The 14,743-nt window shown below is 38.0% G+C and overlaps 1 pseudogene; it reads right to left on the reverse strand.

Annotated features, from left to right (window-relative positions):
• The window catches only part of LOC120101015 (vomeronasal type-2 receptor 1-like), a 70,220-nt pseudogene continuing 55,477 nt past the window's right edge, over nt 1–14,743 (reverse strand).

Here is a 14,743-nt window from a genome sequence, read left to right on the forward strand (position 1 = left end):
TTACTTTAGGAGAGAAGGTCTTTCATCCTTGGGAGCCAAATCAGGCCTTGAAGGGAAAGAACAGAACACAGGGAGAATGTCCTGGTTAAGACATCACAGTGTGGCTTTACAGATATAGAGAACAAGGGAGGAGCTTCATTACAAAAATATTTTATTTACAGTAAAAAAAAGTTTGTCACAATAGACAGGGTATAACCTGGTAAGTTTTGCTATCTTGACACAAACTATTCTCACCCCGGAAGAGGGAATTACAAGCATGGAATTGCCTTCTTAAGGTTGTTTTGTGGTCATATCTTGTTGGGTAATCGACATAGGAGAGAGTCCAGCACATCATGGAAAATACAATCCTTTTACAAGTGCATATGGGGTGATTAAGATAGGTAGCTGAGAAATTCAGGGAGAGCAAGCTGGTAGTGGGCATTCCCTGTGGTTTCTAATTTATTCTGTATCTTCATATTGCTACTTTGGCTTATCTCAATGACAACTTGTATCATGTAAGACAAATCAACCATTTTCTTTCATTTGTCCTTTTTCATAGTGTTTACTAGTAAAGAGGGAACCAAATTAGAACAGGACAACATGGTATGGTAGATGAATGAAGCCTTTCACTATTCTTGCAGTGGACCCAGCTTTCCTCCTTCCTGCAGATACCCTCAGCCTGCTCTCATATCCCATTTCAGTATCTTTTGTACAAATGTCAATATCTACATTACTCTTTTCCTGGAAATTCAGGAAAATCAGGGCTGGAAGTAAGAGAGTTCATACATATCACCTTGAGTACTATAAAGTCAAGCTTTTGCCAAACTGGACCATTTACCCCTACTGGTAATAGAACATACTCTTCATATTAATCAGAGGACATCCGGTTACAAACACTTCTATCTACAGTGGTGACCTGCCTGCACAATATTTTAGTTCAACATTGTCCCAACATTTTTGAAGAAATCAAGCACTCTCTGGTAGTATTTAGGGTCTATACCATGAGATGGAAGCAAGGCCTGACAATGCTTGTGTGGTCAAGAACATAAAAGCAGATAGGGGAAGGTCAACTGTTCTGCTAAAGGAATGTAGGTGTAAATGATTTCTAATGAGACTCTTCTATACCCATAGATCAATGTGTGACTCAGAGAAGCTTGCTCCTGAAAATACATGGGAAGTCATAAAGTGACCCACAAAGGAACAATGTGCAGAATGTAAGAGATTTTGTAGCCCTCAGTACTAAGTGGGACGTTTCCATGTAATCCCTCCCCTTAGGGATATGGGAAGTATATGGATATTGCAATACAGAAGTTGTAATAGCCAGTGGGGATGGAAGCCAACAGAGAAATAATGCCTTGATTATTTTTGAGGGTACAAAGATATCTTCACAGGTTTTTTTTTTTTTTTTTTTTTTTTTTTTTTTGTAGAGAATTTTTTGTAGCAGGGAAGACTACTCCACAGGACATAACCTAAATGAGCAGAAATGGGTCATTGTTGGGATTCTAGTCACTAAGTGAAGCCGAAGAAGCAAATCCTCAGAGCTTCTTGGATACAGCTCAGCTAGCTCTTTGGCCTTAAGTCTATGGAGCTGAGTTACACTATGCTTTTCAAATACATAACAGAGGAAGTAGATAGAAAGTAAATAGGAAGGTTTTTATAGTGGCAACCAGTAAGGCAGTAATGAGTGACAAGCGACCTAAAATGTGCGTATAGTGATGAAATAACCTGGAAATCCTAAAGTAGTGGGTAATTAGAAATGTTTCAAGAAAACGATTGCATATCAAACTTTTCTTACTTTTGCTTTCCCTTTTTCTTTTTGGTTGTTTGTTTGATTCCATTTAGTTTTTCAGACAGAGTTTCTTTGTGTGGCCCTGGCTGTCCTGGAACTCACTCTGTTGCTCAGGCTGGCCCTGAGTTATGCCTCCCTCTCTCTTTCATTTAAAATCTGGGTCTCAGTGTATATCATGATATTGTGTTCCTCAGTTGATAAATCAAACTCAGAGATTCTCCCACTTCTGTCTTCTGAGTGCTAGAAAGAAAGGTGGCTGATCTTTTCCTTAAAAAAGTTTGTATGAAAGTGACGTGTAGGCTCTTGCCAAGTCAGAAAAGTACATAATGGAAATGAAATACTTTAAACCAATTTTTATTCAATTTTCATGATTTTAAGGATATATATTTTAGCGAAGTAAGTGAGAAATGGCATTGAAAAAATAAGTAATGAAATGTCATGACAGGGAAAGGCTTGGGCATTGTTAGAACTCAATAGGAGTGACTTCTTTCTAAATTCTTTGAACACAGAAAAGGGTGAACTGTTAATTCATCAGATTTTCAAGGACTTTCTTGTGTTTATACACGTCTGAATTTAAAAAATCTCTCTCTCTCTCTCCCTCTCTCCCTCCCTCCCTCCCCCTCTCTCTCCTCTCTCTCTCCCCTCTCTCCATATATATATACATATATATATACATATATATATATACTTTATATACTTTATATATATACTTCTCTCTCCATATATATATGTATATATATATATATATATATATATATATATATATATACTTTATCCATGTAGAGTGAAATAACAGACTTCCTGCTTCTTCATACATGTCTCTTTTGTATCATGGTTCATTTTCTACTATATTTATTTAATCAAGAGAAATTTTGTGCTTCCTCCCTTTATTGAATATTAGTAACACAGTTGTACAGTTGCCTGGGGTGTGTCGTCTGTCATGACTTAAATCCTGGAACACTGGCTAGTATTGATGTTAGAAGGAAGAAAAGACAGACACATAGACACATGTGTATAAAGTGACACTGATATCATGTTGAGTTTTGCACCACTACCTCTGCACCTGGGCCATCCTTATGATTACTAGCTATAGCATGGGTGGGGGAATCCATTATAGTAAGATCTCTCTTTTAGTGAGCAGTCTCAGGCTATAAATATGCACAAAGTGGAAGCTTCAGGTGCTAGTCTCTGCACACACAGATCAACTGTCCACAAACACACATACACGGCCTCCTGAGAAATAGTTATAATTTCTTTTGATACTGTGTTATTAATATGGCTAGTAACAAATGACTGAAACAGTTTGGTTAGATCTTGTCAAAGTGTGACATACATCCTAAGCTGGACATTAAAAATATTATGAAGAGGTTGCCTCATTTCTTCATTAAGGTTATCTGCCAATCAGACACTGTTTTAGCACTCCTCACTTACTGGTGATGGAGCAATGGTCATGCCAAGGCATCTGCAAGTAGACAGAATTTGCTTGATGTAGTTTGAGCAATCAGATTCTGTGATTTTTGACCAAATGCAGAATCACCTAGGAATGCATTTCTCACAATATATATGTCATCAGGTGGTAATTTCAAATGATGGCTTTAACTTCAAATGATGACCTGTGATTGGAGGCAGGTAGAAGCTACAGAGAAAGATGACATGATTATACATTAGAAATCTCCATGGTGCTTCCTGGTTGCTGCCGCCGCAGAGAGCCCTTGGGCAGCACCCCGCGAGCAAACTTGAGCCTGGGGACCACAGGTAAGACCAACTTGTCTGCTGCAAGAAAGCTGCCTGGTGAGAAAAAAAAAAGAAATCTACATGGTAACTATGTTAGCTTTTTTTTTTATAATTGAGGACTTTTTTATTGGTAGCAATGTATAGGAGGTAATTCTTAAATTCAATTCCTTTACACACACAAAAATTATTCTTGAACAGTTCAAGTAAGGTCAGTGCTAGACTAAACATCTATCAGATACTCATAAGAGAATATGAAAGAAAGTCAAACTTCAAAAGGGAAAAATTGTGTTATTACAAATAACTCCTGGTTGTGATAAGATGGTTGAAATACATAGCCTGATATATGTGAGGAACTTTAAAGTGATTACTCATGTCTAACAGAAAACTGTGCATACCCATAAACACACAAGCCTACCAGCCCAATGATGTATAAAATGTCAACAACTCCATCATTTGTGTTTTATTTCGTTTATCTGTATTCCTCATGTTAGCATCTTGAATGAGGAAAGATGATTCATCCTTTCAACCTCTATAAAATATGTACTTTATTTTCATACAGAATATACTATTGCTTAGTGGACAATAAATAGGTGTTTCAACCAAGACAGAATATTCTGTAACATCAGACTTCCCCCATTAGATAAGGTATTTGTAAAAACCCAACATTGATTTACATGTTAACTATGTTAGCTTTAAAGAGAACACCCGATACATGTGTCATAGTTCAAACCCTTTCTCACCTAAAGAGTCTGAACTAATAAAATGTAGGATCAATATAAAAAATTTAGTTCAGGACTATAGAGATGGATCAGTGGTTAATGGATATACTGCTCTTATAGAGAACCCGACTTTGATTCTCAGCACACATTTGTGCAGCTCATAAGCATCTGTAGGTCCACTTTATGTGAACTCAGTGGGTCTAGTGTCCTGGAAAACCTGCAATCATGTTTATATACACCTTACATAAACATATATTAAAGTATTTTATTAGTAACATGTCAATCTGTAAGAATCTTAGCATATTGACTTAAAAGTTAATTTCTTTAATTCTTTCTAATTCATTACTAAATGCATAAACTGCTAGAATCTTGCTTTGCATACCTCCATTGACATTGTAGTATGTTGTTTTATCTATTCTTAGGCACCTGGAAATTTCACTAACTATATAGGTCTCAGACATGAACTGACCAGGGAAATCCTGCCTCTATGCCCAAAACCACACTTCTGATCTCAGTTTGGGTTGTTTTTACATGCTTGGGGCACTAAATTCTTGTGTGCTTATGTCTGTCAGGAAAAGATGATTCCAAAGATGCCTTCATTTATATATAAAGAAATAGGCAATTATTTCCCCAATTACATAATTTATTATAATTATAATTTGTCCCTAAACTCCATTTGTAAGAATTCACATATTTTTTCCCAATTAGATTGTATTTAAAGGGTGCAGAGGACAGTGATCAATAGTCTTGTTTGATGTATACTTTCAGCTTTCTAACACATGTGGTCTGTGTTGAATCTCTGATGCCACCAAGTGGCAAGAAACTGCCATAGATGTGTAAATTATTAGGTATGGCCATATTCCAATGAGAATTCTTTGAAGGAAAAGACAGTGACTATTTTGGATCTGAACCTGCAGCTTTCTTTCATTAGAGAACCTATAAGGAAGGCAAAGGTCCTGGCCCAAATGTAGACATTGATTCTGATATACTAGGGCTGGAGTCCTGTATTCTATTTAAAGATATATCCTGGTGATTCTGGTATTCCAGTACAAATATTTGGATAGGCATTCCACACACATTTGGCCTGATGTCCACATGCACAGACCATGTTAAGGACCATTAATGAATAACTATTTTTCTGTACATGGGATGTGAGGATGGGTCTTGTGGTCCTAAGAACACAAAGCAGGTTTTGGGCAGGAAGTCCTGCGTTTTTCTCTAATTGAATCCTTTCTGGGGTCAGGAGTCCATAGAGAGAAATGAAAACTAGGTTATCATATGACTTTGGGGACTGTGGAGTCCAAATTGAATCACAATGGATTGTGTACAGATGATGATTTTATTTTGATTTTTGTGGGGAGTTTGTCTACTCACCCATTGCAGGTGTTCAAAAGAATGAAAGGTATTTGAGTCCCTTGCATGGAAGTAGGTGAGTGAACTGTATTATCTATTCTTTTTCTGGTATATTCCATTTTTCTGCTTGTCTTTTTGTGAGTGACTGGAATAAAGGGGTGTTTAACCAATGTCCAACAAATTTCTTTTTTTTTTCTGTTAATGTAAATTATTGTATCACCACATTTTATTTTATGTCATTTAAATTAAACTATTATGTACATATAATATGTTTCATTTTGATGTTTTCATGCCTGTCCAGTCATAGTTACCTGTTCATTTTCTCTTGTTTGTCTTTTCTATTTTCTACTTTGATATCTTTTCTGTCTCTCTCTGTCTTTCTTTCTGTTTAAGAGAAGAGAGAGAGAGAGAGAGAGAGAGAGAGAGAGAGAGAGAGAGAGAATCACCATTAGGGCTGTTTATAGGATACGTGGGGGTGAGAGTTTGTTTACAGAAGCATGGACACCTTACCACTGATTCATTACTGAAGAGTAAGCCTCTTTTCCTAGCAACCAGCAACTACATAAATATCCTTGGGAGAGATTAGGAGTGCATGGTCTTCTCTCCCTTTTATGAGGTAGGGAATTGTATAGCTTTGTACAAATAATATGTGAGTTCAAGTGTAATTAGCTATTTTTATATTGTGTTTCAAATGTGTCTTCTGATTTCAAAATTCTTTCATTGACAGGGCTACTGATGAAGGCTTTGTTCCCAGTACTGCTCAGTAAGGAGAATTTACACTGTTGAAACAGAAATAAAATAAACCCAGGACAGGTCTAGGAATAAAGCATGACATTGATGGCAGCCCAGTGATCCATTATCATAGTCATTAAACTAAAAACAGAAAAGCTACTAAGAAGTATGTTATAAATTAATAGTAATATTTAGGGCAGGTATGAAAATTGTAAATGGCTAGGTTATATAAAACAGGTTAGGGCCTGGAGAGATAGCTCATAGTTTAAGAATAGTTCCTGCTCTCCCAAATTTCCTGAGTTCAATTCCCAGCAACCACATCTTGGCTCACAACCATTTATGTGAGATTTTGTGCCCCTTTTGGTTGCTAGGCATCCGTGTAGGCAGAATACTGTATAAAAATGAAAAGAAAACAGCTGGGGCACGATCCTTGCTGATACTGGCCTACAGCTCCCTGCTCCCAAACCCCGTGGGAGAGAGAGCTCACTGCCCAGGCAGGTAGGCACTCCTGAGACTGCAGAGCGGGAGAGACCACCAGCAATACCCAACCCTGTCTACAAGCCTGGCCCAAGAGGAAACTATATAAGGCCTCTGGGAACAGTAATATATGGGCACTAAAACGCTGTGGTCCAGACACCACCCGGATCTGAAGGGACCCAATCAAACAGCTCCCTCACCCAAATCCCGTTGGAGGGAGAGCTACACCTTCAGAGGGGCAGACATGCCTGGGAAGTCAGAGGAGACTACTCTTTGCCCACATTTCTGACTCTACAGGAAAACGCCTAGTGCCATCTGGGCCCCCTGTGCACAGGGTCCTGAGTGATGGCAGGGCAGGCCCTTCTGGTTGCTGCCCTCATGGAGAGTTGAAACCCAGATCTGAGAAGTGACTCCAGGCTCTGGATGAGAGGGAAGACCAACTTTTCTGCTCCAAGTGACTTGCTTGGTGGACTTAGAACACACGCCCTGAAGACCAGGTGTAGACAGGAATGGCTACTCGCCGGAAAGCAGAACACTCTGTTCCCATAACTGGCTGAAAGAGAACAGGAAATCAGGTCTACAACATTCCTGAAAAACAGGCCTACAGGACGTTCTAACCACTGTCAGAAAGAGCAGAACAAGGTAACACCAGAGACAACCTGAGGCAAGTGCAGGAACCCAAGCATGGCATCATCAGAGCCCAACTGTCCCACCAAAGCAAACACTGACTATCCAAATACACCAGAAAAGCAAGATCTAGATTTAAAATATCATTTGATCATGATGATGGAGGACTTCAAGAAAGACATAAAGAACTCCCTTAGAGAAATGCAGGAAAATGCAAATAAGCAGGCAGAAATGTATAGAGAGGAAATGCAAAAATACCTGAAAGAATTCGAGGAAAACATAATCAAACAGGTGAAGGAATTAAAAATGGAAACAGAAGCAACAAAGAAAGGACACAGGGAAACAACGCTGGATATAGAAAACCAAAGGAAGAGACAAGGAGCCGTAGATACAAGCATCACAAACAGAATACAAGAGATAGAAGAGAGAATCTCAGGAGCAGAAGATTCCATAGAAATCATCAACACAACCGTCAAAAATAATGTAAAACGGAAAAAGCTACTGATCCAAAACATACAGGAAATCCAGGATTCAATGAGAAGATCAAACCTAAGGATAATAGGTATAGAAGAGAATGAAGACTCCCAGCTCAAAGGACCAGTAAATATCTTCAACAAAATCATAGAAGAAAACTTCCCTAACCTAAAGAAAGGGATGCCCACAAACATACAAGAAGCCTACAGAACTCCAAATAGATTGGACCAGAAAAGAAACACCTCCCGTCACATAATAGTCAAAACACCAAATGCACAAAACAAAGAAAGAATATTAAAAGCAGTAAGGGAAAAAGGTCAAGTAACATATAATGGCAGAAGAATCAGAATTGCAACAGATTTCTCACCAGAGACTATGAAAGCCAGAAGATCAAGGACAGATGTTATACAGACCCCAAGAGAACACAAATGCCAGCCCAGGTTACTGTATTCTGCAAAACTCTCAATTAACATAGATGGAGAAACCAAGATATTCCATGACAAAACCAAATTTACACAATATCCTTCTACAAATCCAGCCCTACAAAGGATAATAAATGGTAAAGCCCAACACAAGGAGGCAATCTACACCCTGAAAAAGCAAGAAACTAATCATTTTGCAACAAAACAAAAAGAGAAGACAAGCAGACAAACATAATCTCACATCCAAATATAACAGGAAGCAACAATCACTATTCCTTAATATCTCTCAACATCAATGGACTCAATTCCCAAATAAAAAGAAACAGATTAACAAAATGGATATGGAATGAGGAACTAACATTTTGCTGCCTATAGGAAACACACGTCAGAGACAAAGAGAGACAGTACCTCAGAGTAAAAGGCTAGAAAAAAACTTTCCAAGCAATTGACCTGAAGAAGCAAGCTGGAATAGCCATTCTAATATCCAGTAAAATCGATTTTCAACCAAAAGTCAACAAAAAAGATAAAGAAGAATATTTCATATCATTCAAAGGAAAAAATCCACCAAGATGAACCTTCAATCCTAAATATCTATACTCCAAATACAAGGGCACATACATACATAAAAGAAACCTTACTAAAGCTCAAAGCACACATTGCACCTCACACAATAATAGTAGGAGATTTCAACACCCCACTCTCATCAAAGGACAGATCATGGAAACAGAAATTAAACAGAGACATAGTCAGACTAAGAGAAGTCATGAACCAAATGGTTTTAACAGATATTTATAGAACATTCTGTCCTAAAACAAAAGGAAATACCTTCTTTTCACCACCTCATGGTACTTTCTCCAAAATTGACCATATAATTGGTCATAAAACAGGCCTCAACAGATACAGAAAGGTAGAAATAATCCCATGGGCCTTATAAGACCACCGTGGGCTAAAGCTGGTCTTCAACAACAATAAGGAGAGAATGCCCACATAGGGATGGAAGTTGAATAATGCTCCACTCAATGATAACCTGGTCAAAGAAGAAATAAAGAAAGAAATTAAAGACTTCTTAGAATTTAATGAAAATGAAGGTACAACATACCCAAACTTATGGGACACAATGAAAGCTGTGCTAAGAGGAAAACTCATAGCTCTGAGTGCCTGCAGAAAGAAACAGGAAAGAGCATATGTCAGCAGCTTGACAGAACACCTAAAATCTCTAGAAGAAAAAGAAACAAACACACCCAGGAGGAGTAGAAGGCACGAAATAATCAAACTCAGAGCCGAAATCAACCAAGTAGAAACAAAAAGGACTGTACAAAGGATCAATAAAACCAAAAGCTGGTTCTTTGAGAAAATCAACAAGATAGATAAACCTTTAGCCAGACTAATCAGAGGACAAAGAGAGTGTGTCGAAATTAACAAAATCAGAAATGAAAAGGGAGGCATAACAACAAAGCCAGAGGAAATTCAAAAACTCCTCAGATCCTACTACAAAAGCCTATATTCAACAAAACTTGAAAATCTGGAAGAAATGGACAATTTCCAAGACAGATACCAGGTACCGAAGTTAAATCAGGAACAGATAAACCAGTTGAACAACCCCATAACTCCTAAGGAAATAGAAGCAGTCATTAAAGTTCTCCCAACCAAAAAGAGCCCAGGCCCAGATGGGTTCAGGGCAGAATTCTATCAGACCTTCATAGAAGACCTCATACCAATACTATCCAAACTATTCCACAAGATTGAAACAGATGGATCACTACCGAATTCCTTCTATGAAGCCACAATTACTCTTATACCTAAACCACACAAAGACCCATCAAAGAAAGATGACTTCAGGCCAATTTCCCTTATGAATATCGTTGAGAAATACTCAATAAAATTCTTGCAAACAAAATCCAAGGGCACCTCAAAACAATTATCCATCATAAACAAGTAAGCTTAATTCCTTGGATGCAGGAATGGTTTTATATACGGAAAACCGTCAATGTAATCCACTCTATAAGCAAACTGAAAGATAAAAACCACATGATCATTTCATTAGATGCTGAGAAAGCATTTGACAAAATTCAATACCCCTTCATGATAAACGTTCTGGAAAGAACAGGATTTCAAGGCCCATACCTAAACATAGTAAAAGCCATATACAACAAACCAGTAGCTAACATTAAACTAAGTGGAGAGAAACTTGAAGCAATCCCACTAAAATCAGGGACTAGACAAGGCTGTCCACTCTCTCCCTACTTATTCAATATAGTTCTTGAAGTTCTAGCCAGAGCAATCAGACAACAAAAGGAGATCAAAGGTATACAGATTTGAAAAGAAGAAGTCAAAATATCACTATTTGCAGACGATATGAATGTATACTTAAGTGATCCCAAAAGTTCCACCAGAGAACTACTAAATCTGATAAACACCTTCTGCAAATTGGCGGGGTCTAAAATTAACTCAAATAAATCAGTAGACTTCCTCTACACAAAATGGCCATTTTTACTATGTTAATCCTGCCAATCCATGAGCATTGGAGATCTTTCCATCTTCTGAGGTCTTCTTCAATTTCTTTCTTCAGAGGCTTGAAGTTCTTATCATACAGATCTTTTACTTGCTTGGTTAAAGTCACACCGAGGTATTTTATATTATTTGGAACTATAATGAAGGGTGTCGTTTCCCTAATTACTTTCTTGGCTTGTTTTTCTTTTGTGTAAAGGAAACCTACTGATATATTTGAGTTTATTTTGTACCCAGCCAATTTGATGAAGCTGTTTATCAGGTTTACAAGTTCTCTGGTGGAACTTTTGGGATCACTTAAATATACTATCATATTGTCTGCAAATAGTGATATTTTGACTTCTTCCTTTCCAATATGTATCCCTTTTATCTCCTTTTGTTGTCTGATTGCTCTGGCTAGAACTTCAAGAACTATATTGAATAAGTAGGGAGAGAGTGGGCAGCCTTGTCTAGTCCCTGATTTTAGTAGGATTGCTTCTACTTCCTTTCCGGTTAGTTTAATATTAGCTACTGGTTTGCTGTATATGGCTTTTACTATGTTTAGGTATGGGCCTTGAATTCCTGTTCTTTCCAGGACTTTTATCATGAAGGGTTGTTGAATTTTTGCCAAATGCTTTCTCAGCATCTAATGAAACGATCATGTCGTTTTTATCTTTCAGTTTGTTTATATAAAGGATTACGTTGATGGTTTTCCATCTATTTAACCATCCCTGCATCCCTGGAATGAAGCCAACTTGATCATGGTGGATGATTGTTTTGATGGGCTCTTGCATTCGGTTTGCAAGAATTTTATTGAGTAACTTTGAATTGATATTCATAAGGGAAATTGGCCTGAAGTCATCTTTCTTTGATGGGTCTTTGTGTGGTTTAGGTATAAGAGTAATTGTGGCTTCATAGAAGGAATTCGGTAGTGCTCCATCTGTTTCAATTTTGTGGAATAGTTTGGATAGTATTGGTATGAGGTCTTCTATGAAGGTCTGATAGAAGTCTGCACTAAACCCATCTGGGCCTGGGCTCTTTTTGGTTGGGAGAACTTTAATGACTGCTTCTATTTCCTTAGGAGTTATGGGGTTGTTCAACTGGTTTATCTGTTCCTGATTTAACTTCGGTACCTGGTATCTGTCTAGGAAATTGTCCATTTCCTGCCGATTTTCAAGTTTTGTTGAATATAGGCTTTTATAGTAAGATCTGATGATTTTTTGAATTTCCTCTGAATCTGTAGTTATGTCTCCCTTTTCATTTCTGATTTTATTAATTTGGACACACTCTCTGTGTCCTCTCGTTAGTCTGGCTAAGGGTTTATCTATCTTTTTGATTTTCTCAAAGAACCAACTTTTGGTTCTGTTGATACTTTCTATGGTCCTTTTTGTTTCTACTTGATTGATTTCAGCTCTGAGTTTGATTATTTCCTGCCTTCTACTCCTCCTGGGTGTATTTGCTTCTTTTTGTTCTAGAGCTTTTAGGTGTGCTGTCAAGCTGCTGACACATGCTCTTTCCTGTTTCTTTCTGCAGGCACTCAGAGCTATGAATTTTCCTCTTAGCACAGCTCTCATTGTGTCCCATAAGTTTGGGTATGTTGTACCTTCATTTTCATTAAATTCTAAAAAGTCTTTAATTTCTTTATTTCTTCCTTGACCAGGTTATCATTGAGTAGAGCATTGTTCAATTTCCACGTATATGTGGGCATTCTTCCCTTATTGTTATTGAAGACCAGTTTTAGGCCGTGGTGGTCCGATAGCACACATGGGATTATTTCTATCTTTCTGTACCTGTTGAGGCCCGTTTTTTGACCAATTATATGGTCAATTTTGGAGAAAGTACCATGAGGAGCTGAGAAGAAGGTATATCCTTTTGCTTTAGGATAGAATGTTCTATAAATATCCGTTAAGTCCATTTGGCTCATGACTTCTCTTAGTCTGTCGACATCTCTGTTTAATTTCTGTTTCCATGATCTGTCCATTGATGAGAGTGGGGTGTTGAAATCTCCCACTATTATTGTATGAGGTGCAATGTGTGTTTTGAGCTTTAGTAAGGTTTCTTTTATGTATGTATGTGCCCTTGTATTTGGGGCATAGATATTTAGGATTGAGAGTTCATCTTGGTGGATTTTTCCTTTGATGAATATGAAGTGTCCTTCCTTATCTTTTTTGATGACTTTTAGTTGAAAATTGATTTTATTTGATATTAGAATGGCAACTCCAGCTTGCTTCTTCCAACCATTTGCTTGGAAAGTTGTTTTCCAGCCTTTCACTCTGAGGTAGTGTCTGTCTTTGTCTCTGAGGTGTGTTTCCTGTAGGCCTCAGAATGCAGGGTCCTCGTTGCATATCCAGTTTGTTAATCTATGTCTCTTTATTGGGGAGTTGAGGCCATTGATGTTGAGAGATATTAAGGAATAGTGATTATTGCTTCCTGTCGTATTCATATTTTGATGTGAGGTTAAGTTTGTGTGCTTTTCTTCTCTTTGTTTTGTTGCCATGACGATTAGTTTCTTGCTTCTTCTAGGGTATAGCTTGCCTCCTTATGTTGGGCTTTACCATTTATTATCCTTTGTAGTGCTGGATTTGTAGAAAGATATTGTGTAAATTTGGTTTTGTCATGGAATATCTTGGTTTCTCCATCAATGTTAATTGAGAGTTTTGCTGGATACAGTAACCTGGGCTGACATTTGTGTTCTCTTAGGGTCTGTATGACATCTGTCCAGGATCTTCTGGCCTTCATAGTTTCTGGCGAGAAGTCTGGTGTGATTCTGATAGGTCTCCCTTTATATGTTACTTGACCTTTTTCCCTTACTGCTTTTAATATTCTTTCTTTATTTTGTGTGTTTGGTGTTTTGACTATTATGTGACGGGAGGTGTTTCTTTTCTGGTCCAATCTATTTGGAGTTCTGTAGGCTTCTTGTATGTCTATGGGTATCTCTTTTTTTAGGTTAGGGAAGTTTTCTTCTATGATTTTGTTGAAGATATTTACTGGTCCTTTGAGCTGGGAGTCTTCACTCTCTTCTATACCTATTATCCTTAGGTTTGATCTTCTCATTGAGTCCTGGATTTCCTGTATGTTTTGGACCAGTAGCTTTTTCTGCTTTACATTATCTTTGACAGTTGAGTCAATGATTTGTATGGAATCTTCTGCTCCTGAGATTCTCTCTTCCATCTCTTGTATTCTGTTGGTGAAGCTTGTATCTACAGCTCCTTGTCTCTTCTTTTGGTTTTCTATATCCAGGGTTGTTTCCATGTGTTCTTTCTTGATTGCTTCTATTTCCATTTTTAATTCCTTCAACTGTTTGATTGTGTTTTCCTGGAATTCTTTCAGGGATTTTTGTGACTCCTCTCTATGGGCTTCTATTTGTTTAATTATGTTTTCCTGGAATTCTTTCAGGCATTTTTGCGATTCCTCTCTGTAGGCTTCTACTTGTTCTCTAAGGGAGTTCTTCACGTCTTTCTTGAAGTCCTCCAGCATCATTATCAAATATAATTTTGAAACTAGATCTTGCTTTTCTGGTGTGTTTGGATATTCCATGTTTGTTTTGGTGGGAGAATTGGGCTCCGATGATGCCATGTAGTCTTGGTTTCTGTTGGTTGGGTTCCTGCGCTTGCCTCTCGCCATCAGATTATCTCTAGTGTTACTTTGTTCTGCTATTTCTGACAGTGGCTAGACTGTCCTATAAGCCTGTGTGTCAGGAGTGCTGTAGACCTGTTTTCCTGTTTTCTTTCAGCCTGTTATGGCAACAGAGTGTTCTGATTTCGGGCGTGTAGTTTTCCCTCTCTACAGGTCTTCAACTGTTCCTATGGGCCTGTGTCTTGAGTTCACCAGACAGGTCACTTGCAGCAGAAAAGTTGGTCTTACCTGTGGTCCCGAGGCTCAAGTTCGCTCGTGGGGTGCTGCCCACGGGCTCTCTGCAGCGGCAGCAACCAGGAAGATCAAATTGATCT

The sequence above is a fragment of the Rattus norvegicus genome, chromosome 2, assembly GCF_021556685.1.
Source record: "Rattus norvegicus strain SHRSP/BbbUtx chromosome 2, alternate assembly SHRSP_T2T, whole genome shotgun sequence".
Taxonomy (NCBI): Eukaryota; Metazoa; Chordata; class Mammalia; order Rodentia; family Muridae; genus Rattus; species Rattus norvegicus.